The sequence below is a fragment of the Melospiza melodia genome, unplaced genomic scaffold (assembly GCF_035770615.1).
Source record: "Melospiza melodia melodia isolate bMelMel2 unplaced genomic scaffold, bMelMel2.pri scaffold_18, whole genome shotgun sequence".
NCBI classification, from domain to species: Eukaryota; Metazoa; Chordata; class Aves; order Passeriformes; family Passerellidae; genus Melospiza; species Melospiza melodia.
Genome location: NW_026948525.1, coordinates 5,274,289 through 5,290,631, shown reverse-complemented (window position 1 = coordinate 5,290,631; position 16,343 = coordinate 5,274,289). Strand labels below are relative to the sequence as shown.

The 16,343-nt window shown below is 53.0% G+C and overlaps 1 pseudogene; it reads left to right on the top strand.

Annotated features, from left to right (window-relative positions):
• Positions 1-16,343, top strand: part of LOC134433342 (zinc finger protein 501-like) — a 43,250-nt pseudogene that overhangs the window by 7,493 nt on the left and 19,414 nt on the right.

Here is a 16,343-nt window from a genome sequence, read left to right as displayed (position 1 = left end):
TGTGGAAAGCCAAGAGAAGCTGCAGGTGGAGGCACATCTTGTGACAGGAGCTCGACCTCATTCTCCAGGAAATGTTTTTGAAAAGGGCAGACAGGACTATGGAGAAGATTCCTGGAAAACTGAACCAGCTTTCCAGAAGTGAAATGAAAATGGAAAGAAATCATCTGAAATGTTTTTCTCAGTTTATTTCTGTTTTCCCCTTTTCCATCTTGCACTACTTCTCCATGCCATGAGTTCTAAATGCATCTCACCTCTAAGATCAATGACTTAGCGAGTTTTAGACACTCTAAAATACCATAAGCTGCACGAGGTTTGCCTTCCCCTGTTTTTGTTGGAAAGCAATGCTGGAGTCACAAGTGCAGCGCTTGGGTCGGGCACGAATTCCAATTCAATAACAAAATAAGGATCAAGGCAATGATACAGAAACACTGCCTTAAACTGACAGAGTCAGGATATATCCTGACACCCTGCTGGGCAGGGTGGTGGAAGCAGTCTTATTAAATGGTGGCTGCAGTCCTGTTGGAGTGATCAACATGATTCTGTCGAAGCAGTGATCCTGTAGAAGGGTCTGGTCCTCCTCTGAAGGTCCAATGGTGGCTATAGAGCTCTTGTCCTCTGGGAATCCAGTAGGCAAGCTGCTCCTGATGTTGAAAGCCTCAGCCTATATCCATGTAGGAATGCTTGGATCCTCCCCCTGGGCGGAGCATCCCACAATGGTATGATGGAATTTTATCAGTCCTGCAGTGGCACTCAATGGCCCATTAGCAGAACGTATCTCACCTGGGGAGCGTTATCAGGGATGAGTCATGGAAGCCATTAAAGAACACTGCCCCACCTGTTTATAGCAGTTGATGAAGATGGTGATTGAAAACATGCATTTGGTTACATCTTGCATTGCAACCTGAAACAGTGGGGTAATCCCTGCTTGAGTGGGTGAACACCACCCCCCTTACCCAAACTGGCTCAGGTGTAAAACCCCCAACCTGGAAAGGCCACACACACAGGGGACAATGTCACACTTTGCCCCCTCCAGGGGAGGTCTCGGTCCCTGTCACGCTTTTTCACAGGCTGGGCGACTTTGCCAAATGTTAGAATAATTTTTCTCTTTGTCCCTGTCACCTTTGCGACAGCTACACAGAGCTTCCCCTTCCTTTTCATATTCCGTATTGGGCCTAATTTCCACTTTTCTTTTATTGGAACCTGCCAGCAGCTGAGCTGGAGCTGTGCAGGACCAATAGAATTTAGATTTGCCACAAAACAGCTTCTATTGTCAGTTTATAAAATTTTGGGATTTGTTTGCATTTTCATTACGTGACTTGTGGGAAAAGCAAATATTCATTGAAGTATTTTATGCAGAGTTAAGTTTGATTTCTGCAAAGTTTATTTTGTCCGGTGCCCAGGGGACGCTCTGTGCCTCTCACCCTGGGGGATGCTTGGAAGGGGCTGGGGAGGGTCCCTGTCCCTGTCACCCCAGGCCATTCCCCAGGCGTTTGTCCTTGTCACCCCAGGCCATTCCCCAGAGGGTCTCCATCATTCTCACCCCAGGGAATGCCTGGGGGGTCTCCCTCCCTCTCACCTTGTACCAGGGGTGCTCGGGGCAGTCTCTGTCCCCTCCCTCTGGGGGATGCTCGGGGGGTCTTCATCCCTCTGGCCTCAGGCAATGCCTGTGCAGGGCTGGGGACCAGGGGCTCTGTGTCCCTCTCACCGCTGAGGATGCTCGGGGCTGGGGGGCTCTCCGACTTTCTCACGCCTGAGTGAAGGTGCAAATGACACCGTGGGAACGCAACCTGTGGATCTGCTCGAACTCGGATTGTACTGAACAAGAAATGGAAAGGAGCGAGGGAGAGAAAGAAATCAGAAATGTTCTCAGAGCGAAAGGAAGAGGAAAAAGCCCCAACCCGGACTCCGCAGCTCTCGGGGATACCCGCAGGGCGCAGCGCCTTTCAAAATTCCAGCCAATCAGAAGAGGCGCTAACCAATTTCCAGCCAACCAGAGCTTTTCTCGCTGATGACTCACCGGTTGCCAGGCGGGCCCGCAGAGACCCGCGGCCCCGGAGCGGAATTTGGGGCTCGGGCCGGGGGGACGGATCCGCCCCGGGGGGGTCCCCGAGCCCCTGCCCAGCCCTGGGGCCGATCGGGGGCTCCCCCACCCAGCAGCCGGTGCTGCGGGGCCGCGGGGCAGAGCGGTGGGAAAGGGGGGTCCGGGCTGGGAGCGGAGGAAATGCGGGAGGAAGAGGAGGGAGAGGAGGAGCAGGAGCAGGAGCGGGAGAATCGCGGCGCTCGCAGCGCTCGCACGCCGAGCCTGCAGCACCCCCTGCCCCGGGAGCATCGCCCCCAGCCCCGAGCCGCAGGGGAGGGCGGAGGCCGAGCTCGCCCCGGCTCCAGCCAGGGGTCTCCAGGAGGATTTTTTGGAGAGTGTTCGGAGCCGGCAGATCCCGGACTCGAGCCCCGGATATCCCCGGGCTCCCTAAGAGGAGCTTTTTCGGGGGGAGAGGAGCCCCGATCGCCCCTCGGGAGGGTTCCAGGGGTCCACGTGGGGATGGCCCGGTACCGACGGGGCGGGACATTGGTTTTGGGGATTCCCGTGAGAGCCGGGGCTGTGGAACGGGGGACCCCCGGGGCGGGGAGAGGGGCAGAGGCGATACCGGAGCTGGGGGACCCCCGGCAGCCCGGAGATGAGGCGGGGACGGAACCCCCTGACCCTGACAGGGGTGTCCTGGGGTCACTTCATGATGCTCGTACCCCATCGGTCTGTTTAGCCCAGAAATGAGTTCTGCACCTTTAAGTTTGATTCTGAGAGCGCAGGGGAGAAGGGAGAAGCAGTAGTTTGTTTTCATACACTGCACTCACTCCTCCACATTCCTGCTCCTGGACTGTTGTGATGCCTTAAGGAACTGGAACAGTGGCCAGATGGAGCTGTAAGGAATAAAGTGGATTTTTACTGAAATGCTTTCAAAGGCCACACCCTGGCAGTACCGGAGGCACATCTGTGGCTCTTCCTGGATGGCTCCAAGATGGGAGCAAAAGAGGGCTTGGTCATGAGATCTCACATTTTTATGAGTTTTAGTCTATTTGCATATAGGAGTTAACTGCCCAATTAATAGCTTCAAATTATGAAGTTTAATCCTCCTTGCTTGCTTGCCCACCCTCCTCTTTTCATGTTGTTTATGCTTTGGGCCTGAAGTTTGAAGAGATTGTCCTTGAGTCTCCAGCTAGAAGATGATTGTTTTGTCTTCAACACTCTGTGAAAAGATCCCAGTAACACTTTATATAAAGCTAAAAGCTGCACACCAAAACAGAACAGAAAAACTTAAAACCTAAGGTATCAGTTGTCTGCTGACAGACAGTAGGACAGAGCTCTCCTTTGCTTTTCGTTAGTTTTAACTCTCTGAGGCAGAGAAGTTCCCTAGAGTATGGTTTTTCTTTGGAGCCGTTTAAACCTGCTCTGGACTGAACACCCAGAACACCGCTGGCAGCTCCCACCTGTGGCCCACCAGGCTGAGCCTGGGCCGCAGCATTTCCAGCAGTGGAAGGACTGATAAGAGACTGAGTGAGCAGAGCTACAGCCCACAGAAGGACTTTCTGAGATTGTCATCTCTTTTGTAGCGGCAAGAGGTTTTATTGTTTAATGTTGTTCATTTTTTGTGCTGATGAATGCTTTGCCTGTTAAATAAAGAGGTTTTTTCCCCTTTTCTCCGAGGAAGTCTTTTCCTGATCTGGTTGGGGGAGTGGCTGCTTGAATTTGCTTTTTAGAGAAAACCCCTTTGGAGGTTTTCTCCTAAATTTGCCCTAATCCAGGACAGGGTTGCGGGAAGAGAGAGGACCCCCAAGTGACTGGACTGGGGGGAGGCTGGAGTGGGGGACCCTGAAATCCCCCAGCATCCCTAAGCAGGACCCTGGAGAGAGGGATCCCCAGGACCCATGGGATCCCCAGCAGCCCTGAGACAGGGGACCACCAGAACCCCAGAGGGATGAGACTGGAAATGGGATGCTCCTGGTGGCTTTTTTTAATTCACTCTTGATTTTTGGAAATTTTTATGGGCACCAGATAACTTCTGGAGATGGATTTGGTTGGGAGGAATTCCCAATCCAAGCATTCACACCTTGTTTTACCCCAAACCAGGATTTCCCATTCCCAAACCTTCACCTGATGGAGGAGAAGGCTGCGAGGAAGAGGAAGATGCCCCAGGACAGCCAGGCAGGTGAGGAGGAAGTCAGTGCCCCTTTCCCCCTTTCTCCTGCTCCATCTCCCAGCCCAGCATGGCCCCCAGCTGCAGGACAACCCTGCTGCCAATGCCGTCCTGCCAGGGATGCACTGGGGGGATCTCCTTCCCCTTCCCTCTGGCACGGAGGCAAATCCCATCCTCTCCTTGTCCTTCCTTCCCCAGAGAAGGAGCTGAGGATGGAGACCAGGGAGGACAAATCCCTGCACCAGAACCTCGAGGAAGAGGCTGTTTTTAGTGGTGCCACAGTGCAGAATTACAATGGGGAGGAAAAGTTCCAGAGATCCCACAAGAGGAGGGGCTGCAAACCCAGCCCAGGCTGCTCTGAGAAGGAAAGAACCGCATTGAGCCAGGAAGGTGGACAGAGCTTCAGCCAGAGCTTGGAGCTGGTGGCTCATGAGCAACTTCATGATGGGGAGAAGCCCTACAAGTGCTTGGAGTGTGGGAAGAGCTTCAGGCGGAGCTCCCACCTGATCCGCCACCAGATAATCCACACAGGGGAATGGCCCTACAAGTGTGGGGAGTGTGGGAAGGGCTTCAGCTGCAGCTCCGCCCTCATCACCCACCAGCGCATCCACACTGGGGAGAGGCCCTACGAGTGTCCCCAGTGTCAGAAGAGGTTTCACATCAGCTCCGATCTCCTCTGCCACCAGCAGATTCACACTGAGGAGAGGCCCTTTCGCTGCCCTGAGTGCGGGAAGGGTTTCAAGCGCAACTCCAACCTTGTTAGGCATCCACACTGGGGAGAGCCCCAGTGCATCCACACTGGGGAGAGCCCCTACGAGTGTCCCCAGTGTGGGAAGAGCTTCTCAGACCGCTCGTTCTTTACCCGACACCAACGGAGTCATCGATAAGGGCAGCCCTGTGAGTGCCCCAACTGCAGGAAGATCTTCGTGCATTGCTCCAGCTTCATCCCCCATGGGAGCACCCACGTTGGTCAGAGCCCTGGCCATCTACTTTCCCTGTGATCCATGTTGGGAAGACACTGGGCTGGCTATTCTTTTGTTTTGGCCCTAATTTTCTTTGGATTCATCTTCATCCCTTTAAAACAGACAAAATTGTGGTAAAAATCAATATATTCATCAAAGGCATCTAGAGCCTCACTTTTTACTTTTGTTTTGGGGGAATCTGGGATTCTGGGAGATAATTGGGAGAATTTGGGGGTTTTGGGGGTATTTGGTGTACTTGTTTCCCTTTCTTGGACCTGAAAGAGACAAGAGGGTTCAATCTGTCACCTTAATGCCACTGAAAAATACTCAATGCCACCCCAAAATTCCTCGATTCCACAACTCTTTGGTGTGGAATGGGGTTGGAAGGGGATTGAGCAAAGCATGCTTCAAGTCAGGAGGGTTGAGATGGGCATTAGGTGGGGCAGGATGGGTGGGATGGGGTTTGGGAGGTGGGAAATGGGGAAACATATGGTTTGGGAAGGGGGTCTTGATGTCCAGGAGGGGTGGGATGGGTTGAGGTTGGGACTGGGGAGGTGGGTTGGGGTCTGGAATGAGACAGCCAAAGTTTGGGGATGATGAAGGGAGGGGGAGCCCATTACTGAGTGAATTTTTTAGGAATCCCCATTCCTGAAGAGAATTTGAGGCATCTCATGTTTCTGAGGCAGTTTTGGGGCACTCCCCAGCTCTTGGGGGTTTCCTGAGAGCAGCTCCATGGAGCCCCATTGCCAGGGGTGGTTGCCTTGGGCAGGAGCTCAGAGCTGTAGCCAGAGACCATTGCCTCAGCGCTGGAGAGTAGAGAAATGATGAACGGCCCCAGACATCTCCAGTGTGTGTTTGGGGGCAGGGAGAATTCTGCATAGGTGAGGTGGTCACTGCCCGACCCCAGCCACTGCAGCCTCTGGTGCAGCCCCAAAGTGGCTGCCAAGCCCCTGGCACCCCAAACACATCACCTGGGAGAGGGACCAGAGCAGGCCAGGCTGTGACATGGGTGTGACACTGACACAGCCATAGACCTCAGCAGCTGAGATGGCACTGGGTCCAAGGCCCTGATTATGGATCTCTCTCTCCCTCTCCTCCCGACTTTCTCTTCTCAAAATCTGCATTACTTGAAGTTGGACAGGTTAGATTGTGCTCAATCAGTGCTTTGTCAAGTGATTTACTGTAATTCAATGTTGTTTCACATTTCCCAAGTACCTCATTCTCTTAAGTCTGCAACTAAAATTTGTTCTCCACCCTCCTGAGCAGTTTGTTGTTTTCTCCCCTTGGCCATCTGTCCTGCAGGCTGTGCCCCCTGGGCGTGCTGCTCCTCTGCCCTGGCCGGCTGCACTCGCCCATCTCGCTGTGCCCCAGCATTTCTCACCCAGCGTTTCTGTGCCCTCCCTGGGCTCCCTGCACCCAGTGCTGCCGGCTCCTGGCACACAGAGCCAGGGCAGGAGCCCACCCTGCCAAGGGGCTCTGGGCAGGGCAGGGGCTGCGATGGCTTCTGAGCTCAGCAGCTGCTCCTGGCATGGTTCCATGGAGACCGAGCACAGCAACGCTGCTGAGCATTGTCCCTGCTGAGGGTCCCACACTGCCGGGGTACATTCCCTGCCTGCAGGATTCGGGCCTGACCCAAGCACTGCACTGATGGCTCCAGCATTGCTTTCCAGTAAAAACAGGGGAAGGCAAACTGTGTTCAGCTCATGGTATTTTAGAGTGTCTAAAACTAGCTAAGTCATTGATCTTAGAGGTGAGATGCATTTGGAACTCATGGCATGGAGAAGTAGTGCAAGATGGAAAAGGGGAGCATATAAATGAATAGAGGAAAACATTTCAGATGATTTCTTTCCATTTTCATTTCACTTCTGGAAAGCTGGTTCAGTTTTCCAGGAATCTTCTCTGTGAACCCGTCTGCTCTTTTCAAAAAGCTTTCCTGGAGAATGAGGTCGAGCTCCTGTCACAAGATGTGCCTCCACCTGCAGCTTCTCTTGGCTTTCCACACTGCGTGCAGCAGGACTCTTGCAGCAAAGCAGGACAAAGGAGAAATTGACAACTTGTCCTTTCTTTCCTGGTGGACTGGGGAGTTGTGCTATGGGTAAGGTTTTCATTGTTCCTGTTCCAGGCTAAGAAAACAGGAGGTGGTACAAAGAATTGTTAGGGAATACAAGCCTGGCTGAATGCAGAGAAAGAATCTGCAGAGCCTGCAGCCACAAGTGGAGAGTGTTGTGATGATCATTCCAACCTGTCACTGGACATCTTGAAAATTATCTGAAATGTGAAAATGCTCTGACAGAGGGAGTTTGTTTCTGAATTCAGTGTGGATGATTCCACATCTGGTGCCTTGGTGCATAAATCAAGAGCACAATCAGTTCATGATAAGCACCAGAACAAGATGGACCTCTCAGAGTAGTTGACTGAAACAATCTGAAAAGGAGAAATCCAGGGAATGAGTGGGTGAACCTTGCCTGGAAGAAGGGTGAATTTTTCTAATAATTACTAATCCATTCCCTTGTCTTTTGGCTTTCTTAGCAAGGCCATTTGCATCCCAGATTCGCCATGAAGTGAGAAGCCTGAGCTTGTCGAAGTGCCTGAAAGATGCCCTGTTTCTCTGCAGGGACACTCAGGCTGGAACAGGAGCCGGAGCCCTCTCTGGAGAAGCCTCCTCCGAGCTGGAATTTGTGCTGTGCTGGGAGAGGAGGAGGAGGGGGAGAGCGCTAGTGCTGTGTGGCAGGAGCAGGAGGTTTGGGCTGCAGGACATTCTGTCTGTGCCACTGCCCTGCAATGGGCGGCTGGGCCCAGGGCTCTGGGCCTGGCCCCATGTGCGCTGAGCTCCCTGGGCTGGGCTCAGGTTCCCGCTGGGACTGGGCAGAGCCTGGGCTCAAACTGGGGGCAGCAGCAGTGCAAAACGCCTCTGGGCATATCCGCTTCCTGCTGCTGGGAAGGAGCAATGAAGTGAGTTGAGAAGTTCTGGTTTCTGTTTCTCCTGGTGGATTTTTTGATTTATTTCCACATTGCGGAGGCAAATTCTGTGACAGCCTCTGTCAGCTTATTCTGTTTCAACAACACCAGCAACAGGGCTGTGTTTGAGCGCTGCAAATGTGGCCTGTGTGGCATTAATTCCCCTCACTTTAGTGCTCATGGGCTGGTGGGCATTCCAGTATTGGCTGATCTTTATGCCTGTGACAAAAATACTGACTTCACTGTCATGAAAGCACCGTGGGTAGCACCAATTGAAAGAGGCACTTGCATTTTTATGGATAAAATTCAGGTGGCAAGCAGAAGAGGGCCAAAAGCAGCCATGATCTGCAATTCCCAAGGCAAAGGCACCAGCAGCCTCCTGCTGTCACCTCAGGGTGAGTAAAAGAGCATTGAAAACAGCGCTGGAAGCTGATCCTTTCTTCCTCTGAGGGCTAGCTCAGGGCAGCACAGGCGGGCCCTGAGGAGTCAGGGCCGTGTGTGGGCGCTGGCTGCTCTACTCCAGAACTGAGCTCGAAAAAGCCCTTGGGAGCCGAGGCAGGAGCAGGCGGGAAGGGGCCGGTGCTGCTGCTGCTCCTGGCCGGGAGCCCCAGCTGGGCCGGGCCGGGCCGGCGCCCCCTGCGCTGCAGCTGCTCCTGCTGCCAGAGCCGGGCGGGACTCGGGGAGAGGGACCGGACACGGGGGGACAGCAAAGGCCTGGCGGCTGCAGGGATGGTGGCGCTGGGGCCAGCGCCAGCACAGAGCTTCAGCCCGCAGTTAACCCTGAGGGAAACGCTGGGCAAAGGCTCCATTTCAGCCTTTCTGCACTCGTGGCTGTGAAGGGACTGAAATGAAAGCAGAACAAGTAGGGCCCAACCTGTTTTCCTGCCTTGGGTGGAGCCCCGGGCCTGAGGCTGAGAGGGGCTGTGAGTAGCCGTGAGGGGATGTGAGGGGCCATCAGTCATGAGGCACCATGAAGGGCCTTGAGAGGCCATGATGGGCCATGGGGAACTCTGAGAGGCCATAGGGAACTCTGAGAGGCCATAGGGGTCTGTGAGGGGCAGTGGGAAGCCAGGCACCTCATGGAACCAAGGGTCCATCATGTCCCAGCAGGTCCTTGTGTAACCAAAGGGACCCTGGTGACACTATGGAGCCTCACGGTACCACAGGTCCATTGTTACGCAGCAGCCACAGCAGGAATGCAGAACCAAGGAGATCATTGTGACACTGCATAACTGTGCACACCTCTGAGCCTACCAGGGAAAAGGCAGTAGCAATGCCCTGGAAAGACACAGCACAGGCTCTGGGCACTCTTCACAGCTCAGGGTGAGAAAAAAGGCTACCCCATGGTGTTCTGCAGCACTATGTTAATTTGTCCCAGTTCTGTCCTCTCCTTTGGCCTTCTCTACCCCTTTTACACTTATATGTTCATGTTCTGGTGAGTTCTCCCTTCCCATTGGTGTGTAACCCTGTCCATCTACCCTGGCATTCCCTACTGGTCCCTTCCCTGTGTACCACCCCTGAGCCCTCAGACCATTGGATACCTGGTGCCCTCCATTGCACCCTCTTTCCCTCCATTTATACCCTGGACAATCCTTTCTCTTTGGCCTCTGGACACTTTCAGTGCGTGTGTGTGTGTGTGTGTGTGTGTGTATGTATCTGTGTGTCTGTATGTCTGTGTGTGTCTGTGTTTGTGTCTGTGTTTGTGTCTGTGTGCTTGTGCTCTCATGGTTCCTACCCATTGGCACAAGACACTTTTGGGGAAGATTGTATCCAGACCACCTAAGACTGCGGCAATAACTCGTATTTTTCATTTACTCTGTGGTGTAAATGAACCATTCTGTCTAATCATGATCAGAAAAAATCAGAGCTGTATTTATAGAAATTTATTGGGTATTCTAGGATTAATCCTGTGGGACAAATAGCTTAAGTTCAATTTATATGTCCAATCTTTTACACCTTTGACAAAGACTGGGGCTTGGATTGGATACAGCCATTCCCAGTCTCCTTTCTTAGAAGGAATTTTAGAAGTCTAGGGGCCCTGCAGGAGTTTGAGGATCCATGGTGGCTGTTTCATGTAATATCTGCACCTCATGTATCAGGAGGAGTTTCTCCAATAAAGAAATAAAGCTTTTGCCTGAAGCTCCCTTCGTGCCCATGACAGGATCCCCTTTGAGTGTCTGGGACATCCTGGCTCTTTGGAAGCCTGGGGACTCCTGGGATGTCACCGTGGAGCCCCCATGAATTCCTGTGACAGATCGGTGCCTTTGCAGCACAAGGTCCCCTGGGATGTCACCATGGAATGGCTGTGACTGCCTCTGACCACAAGGCTCTTTACCATCCCAAGAAAGCCCAGGGAGGTCTCCATGGAGCCCCTGTCTGTGCCTGTGACATTCCAGCACTGGAACAGCCTGGAGACTCTTGGAAAGTCCCCAAGGAACCCCTCTGAGGGCCTGTGACAAATCTGATCTTAAGCAGGCAACCATCAGCAGCTCCCTGTTGCTATGGTCATTCCCTTGGCAGCTCCATGGAGACCCCATGCCAGGGGTGGTTGCCATGGACACCAGCTCAGGCCTGCAGCCAGAGCCCATTGCCATGGCAACCACTGGCAGCCCCATCCCCAGGCTCATGGGATCCCAGAACCACAGAATTGGCTGAGCTGGGAGGGAGCCATCAGGATCCTCCAGTCCAACTGCTGGCCCTGCACAGGACACCCCAACAATGCCAGCCTGGGCCTGGCAGCGCTGGCCAAACGCTGCTGGAGCTCAGAGAGCCCTGGAGCTGGGACCCTTCCCTGGGGAGCCTGGGCAGGGCCCCAGCAGCCTCTGGGCAAAAACCTTTTCCTGACATCCAACCTGAGCCTGCCCCGACTCAGCTGCAGCCGTTCCCTCCCCTCCTGTCCCTGGGCACCAGAGGGAAGAGGTTCCCACAGCCCCAGCCAGGGACCCACTCCCAAGGCGGTTGCCATGGCCACCAGGACTGGGACCAGCTGGGATGCTCGGTTTCCACAGGCCGGGGTTCAGGAATGGGATTCCCCAATTTCCTGCTCCCGCTAAAACTGCACTGCCCTCATTGCCCTCCCGCCTCCCATGGAAAGCACAAAAGGCAAAGATCCTGGTCTGGGATAAGAACAATTTATTGGGAACAGCAACGAGATAAAGAACAAATGGAACAACTATTGAAAAACTATTGATCACAGAAGGGATAAATAAAACTGTTTACAGGGAAAACTAAAACACAACTGCCTGGCTCTTCCCAGCAACATATTTCCCCCACCTGGAAAGGACACCCTTCTTCTCAGGGAGAGAGAGAGTCCCTTTCCTGCCCCTGGCAATAACCTGAGGTGAGAGTGAATGTAATGACTGGGCCATGGAAAGACCCTAAAGACCCTCATGTTCTTAAGTTCTACACCATGTCATTGACAGGGGAACGTAATGGGGCAGTTGTCTTCCCAGCATGGATCATGGGGAACATGGATCACCTGCACTCTTCCCAACGTTAGACCTCCATTGGGGATGAAGCTGGAGCAGTTCACAAAGCTACTCCTGCAGCTGGGGCACTCGCAGGGCTTCCCTTAGTGGCGCCTCCGTTGGTGTTTTGTCATGTTAGAGCTATGGGTGAAGCGCTTCCCACACTGGGGACACTCGAAGGGCCTCCCCCCAGTGTGGATGCATTGGTGCCTGATGAGTTCTGACCTGTAGCTGAAGCCCTTCCCACACTCCCCACACTCACAAGACCATTTCCCAGTGTGGATGCGTTGGTGGCGGATCAGGGTGCTCCTGATCCTAATCCTGGAAGAGCCTGAAGCTCTTCCCACACTGCAAGCACTTGTAGCGCTTTTCGACATCAAGCCACCAGCTCCGAGCTCTGGCTGAAGTTCTGTCAACCTTCCTGGCTCAGGGTGGGTCTTTCCTCCTCAGAGAACCCCAGACTGTGTTTGCAGCCCCTCTTCCAATGGAATCTGTGGGGATTTTCCTCCCCATTGCATTCCTGTGCCCTGGAGTCTCATAACGGCCTCTTCCTCGAGGTTCTGCTGTGGGGATTTCTTCTCCCTGGTCCCAATTCTCAGCTTCTTGTCTGGAGGAGGAAAGACAAGGAAAGGATGGGATTTGCCTCCATACCTGAGGGAATGGGAAGGAGATCCCCCCAGTGCATCTCCGGTAGGATGGTGTTGGCAGCAGGGTTGTCCTGCAGCTTGGGGCCATGCTGGGCTGGGAGATGGAGCAGGAGAAAGGGGGAAAGGGGCACTGACTTCCTTCTCACATGCCTGGGTGTCCTGGGGATCCTTCTTGTTCCTCACAGCCTCCTTTTCCATCTGGCAAAGGTTTGGGGATGGGAAATTCTGTTTTGGGAGGAAAACAAGGAATGAGTACATTGAGTTTTGCACTGGGTTTAAGGCAAACCTGGGGGGGGTCTAAACCAGAATTACAATTTAAAAGAAAATAAAGATCAAGGCAACGATATAGAAACACTGCCTTAAACTGACAGGGTCAGAATATAACCTGACACCCTGTTGGTCAGGGTGGTGGCAGCAGTCCCATTAAGTGGTGGCTGCAGTCCTGTTGGAGTGATGAACATGATTCTGTCAGAGCAGTAATCCTGTAGAAGGGTCTGGTCTTCCTCTGAAGGTCCAGTGGTGGTTATGGAAATCTTGTCCTCTGGCAATCCAGTAGGCAAGCTGCTCCTGGTTGTAGCAAGGCTCAGCTTATATCCAGGCAGGAATGCTTGGATCCGCCCCCTGAGCAGACCATCCCACAATGGGATGATGGAATTTTATCAGTCCTGCAGAGACATTCAATGGCCCATTCACAGAAGATATCTCACCTGGAGGGCGTTATCAGGGGTGATTCATGGAAGAGATAAAGAACTCTGCCCCACCTGTTTATAGCAGTTGATGAGGAGGGGGATTGGAAAACTGCATTTGGTTACATCTTACATTGCAACTTGAAACAGTGGGGTAATCCCTGCTCAGGGGTTTAACACCACCCCCCTTACCCAAACTGGCTCAGGTGTAAAACCCCCACCCTGGGAAGGTCACACACACAGGGGACAATGTCACACTTGCCCTGCTCCAGGGGAGGTCTCTGTCCCTGTCATTCCCTTGCTCTCCCCCCTTTTCTCTTTCTTTTCATCTCTCTCTCTACCTCACATTTACTATTCAATAAAATCCACTTTGGATTTGGTCTCGTTAGCACCTTAATTGGGGCAGAGGAATCTCTCTAACAATTTGCATAACCAGACTGTGACATTATTTTTGCACAGTGTGTTTAGGCTCTGTTCTCTGACCCCAAGTGCCTTTGACAACAGCATGGCTCCCTCCACTGACGAGGTTGCGGTTCGTTCTGGAAGAACTCTTGGAAACTTGGACACAGTCCCTTCTTCCTCCTGGGGAGCTTATGGAGCTTATAAAAGTTTTATTTCTTTATGGGAGAAATTAGGGGGAAATGGCCTTTATGGGTGGCCAGTGCAAAGAAAATAATTTGCTGTCTTTCCTTATAAAGTTGTTAAAATCACTGGAGGAAACGGAGCAAATGTTACCAGCGAGACTGACAAGGTTCATTCACCCCACAGTGAGGAACCCAAGGCGGCTAAAAGTCCCACAAGAAGCCCAGCTCAAGTAGATAAATTTCCGAATAAGTCCTGAATTCCCAGGCTTGGGGACTTTACCAAATGTGACAATCATTTTTCTCTTTATCCCTGTCACCTTTGTGACTGCTACACAGAGCTTTCCATTCCTTTTAATAATCTGTATTGGGCCAAATTTCCACTTTCCTTTTATCGGATCTTGCCAGCAGCTGAGCTGGAGCTGTGCAGGAAGCAATGAATATTGGAATTGCCACATCACTGCTTGGATTGTCAGTTTATTCATGTTTGGGATTTGTTTGCGCTTTCATCACAAGTTACTTGTGGAAAGAGCATATATTCTTCAAAGTGATTTATGCAGAGTTAAGTTTGATTTCTGCCAAGTTTATTTTGTCCAGTGCCCAGAGGATGCTTAAGGGGTCTCTGCGCCTCTCGACCTGGGGGATGTTTGGGAGGGGTTTGGGGGGGGTGTGGTTTCCTGTCCCTGTCACCCCAGGCTGTTCCCCAGGGGGTGCCCCTGTCCCTGTTGCACCAGGGCATTTCCCAGGGGTGTCCCTGTCCCTCTCACACCAGGAAATGCCTGGGGGGTCTCCCTCCCTCTCACCCCTGTGCCAGGGGGTGCTCGGGGCAGGCTCTGTCCCTCTCAGCCCAGGGGATGCTCTGGGGTCTCTGTCCCCTCACCCTGGGGGATACTCGGGGGTCTCCATCCCTCTGGCCTCAGGCAATGCCTGTGCAGGGCTGGGGACCAGGGGCTCTGTGTCCCTCTCACCGTTGAGGGTGCTCGGGGCTGCGGGGGCTCTCCGACCTTCTCACACCTGGGGAGGCCGGGGGGGTCTCTGTCCTGCTCAGCCCTGGTGTGACCCCACCCAAACATCATTGGGGTCAGAGGGACAGAGACACCCCCAAACCCCCAGAAGGGCTGAACCTGGGATTTGGTTTGGGGCTGAGGATTTAGGAAGTGGCTGGAATTGGGGCTGGGTAGGAGTTGGGGCTGAGATTTGGATTAGAGCTTGGATGGGGGTTAAGGCGAGACATGGGATTAACTTTAGGGGTGTGGTTGGGATAGATGAGTTTGGGACTGGGATGAAATTAAATACAGTACTGTGAGTGTGTCTAAACATGGAGTGAGACTGAGACCAGGATCAGGGTCAGGTTTGGGATTGAGGTCACCCAGAGCGGGACAGGGGGGATGTCACGGTGGGAAGGTTTGGGGAAAATCCTGGTTTAGGGAAAAACAAGGCGTGAATCCTTTGGGTTGGGGATTCCTCCCACCCATGTCCATGTCCACATCATCTGATGTCCAAAAATCAAGAGTTAAATAAAAAAGCCTCCAGGAGTTTTCCATTTTAAGTCTCATCCCTCTTGGGTTATGGTTGGTCCCCCATCTCAGGGCTGCTGGGGTATGCATGGGTCCTAGGGATCCCCCCCTTTCCAGGGTCCTGCTTTTGGATTCTGAGAGGTTCTGGGGTCCCAGGGTCCCTCTCTCCAGCCTCTCCTCAATCCAGCCACTTGGGGTTCCACCTTCTCTCCACCCTCCTGTCCTGGTTTAGGGCAAATTTGTTTGAAACCGTCCAAAAGGGTTTCCTCTAGAATGCTGATTCAGCGGCCCCACCCTCAGCCAATTTGGGAAAATATTTCTGGGGAGAAAAGTGGAAAAAAACTTATTTTAAAGGCAAAGCATTCACCAGCACAAAAATTGAACAATATTAAGCAATAAAACCTCCTGCTGCTCCAAACTAGATGACAAACTCTGAAAGTCCCTCCTTTGGTTGTAGCTCAGGGCACTCAGCATCTTATCAGTGGCTTATCAGTGTCTTATCAGTCTATTATCAGTCTCTTATCAGTCTGTCCAGCACTAGAAATGCCTCTGCCCAGGCCCATCCCAGTGGGCCTCAGGTGGGAGCTGCTGGTGGTATTCTGGTTGTTCAGTCCAGAGCAGGTTTAAACAGCTTCAAAGAAAAACCACAGTCCAGGGAACTTCTCTGCCTCAGAGAAATAAAAACTGACTAAAAGCAAAGGAGAGCTCTGTCCTGCTGTCTGTCCATCCAGCAGCTGGAATGTAGAGGAGTGAGTGCAGTTTCTGAAAACAAACTGCAGCTTCTTCCTCCTTCGCTTCGCTCTCAGAAGCAGCCTTAAAGGTTCAGAACTCATTTCTGGGCTAAACAGACTGATGGGGGTACGAGCATCATGAGGTCACCCCAGGACACCCCTGTCAGGGTCAGGGGCTCCCGTCCCCGCCTCATGTCCGGGCTGCCGGGGGTCCCTCAGCTCCGGTATTGCCCCTTCTCCTCTCCCCGCCCCGGGGGTCCCCCGTTCCACAGCCCCGGCTCTCACGAGGATCCCCAAAACCAATGTCCCACCCCGTTGGTACCGGGCCATCCCCACGTGGACCCCCCGGGACCCTCCCGAGGGGCGATCGGGGCTCCTCTGCCCCTGAAAAAGCTCCTCTTAGGGAGCCCAGAGATATCCGGGGCTCGAGTCTGGGATCTGCCGGCTCCAAACATTCTCCAAAAAATCCTCCTGGAGACCCCTGGCTGGAGTTATTTGGGAATTTAGCTACTTGAAGTGGGCTTCTTGTAGGAAGCAGCAGCCTTGGGTTCCTCAACTTGAAGTAAATGAACTATATCAGTCACGCTGATATCATTTGCTCCGT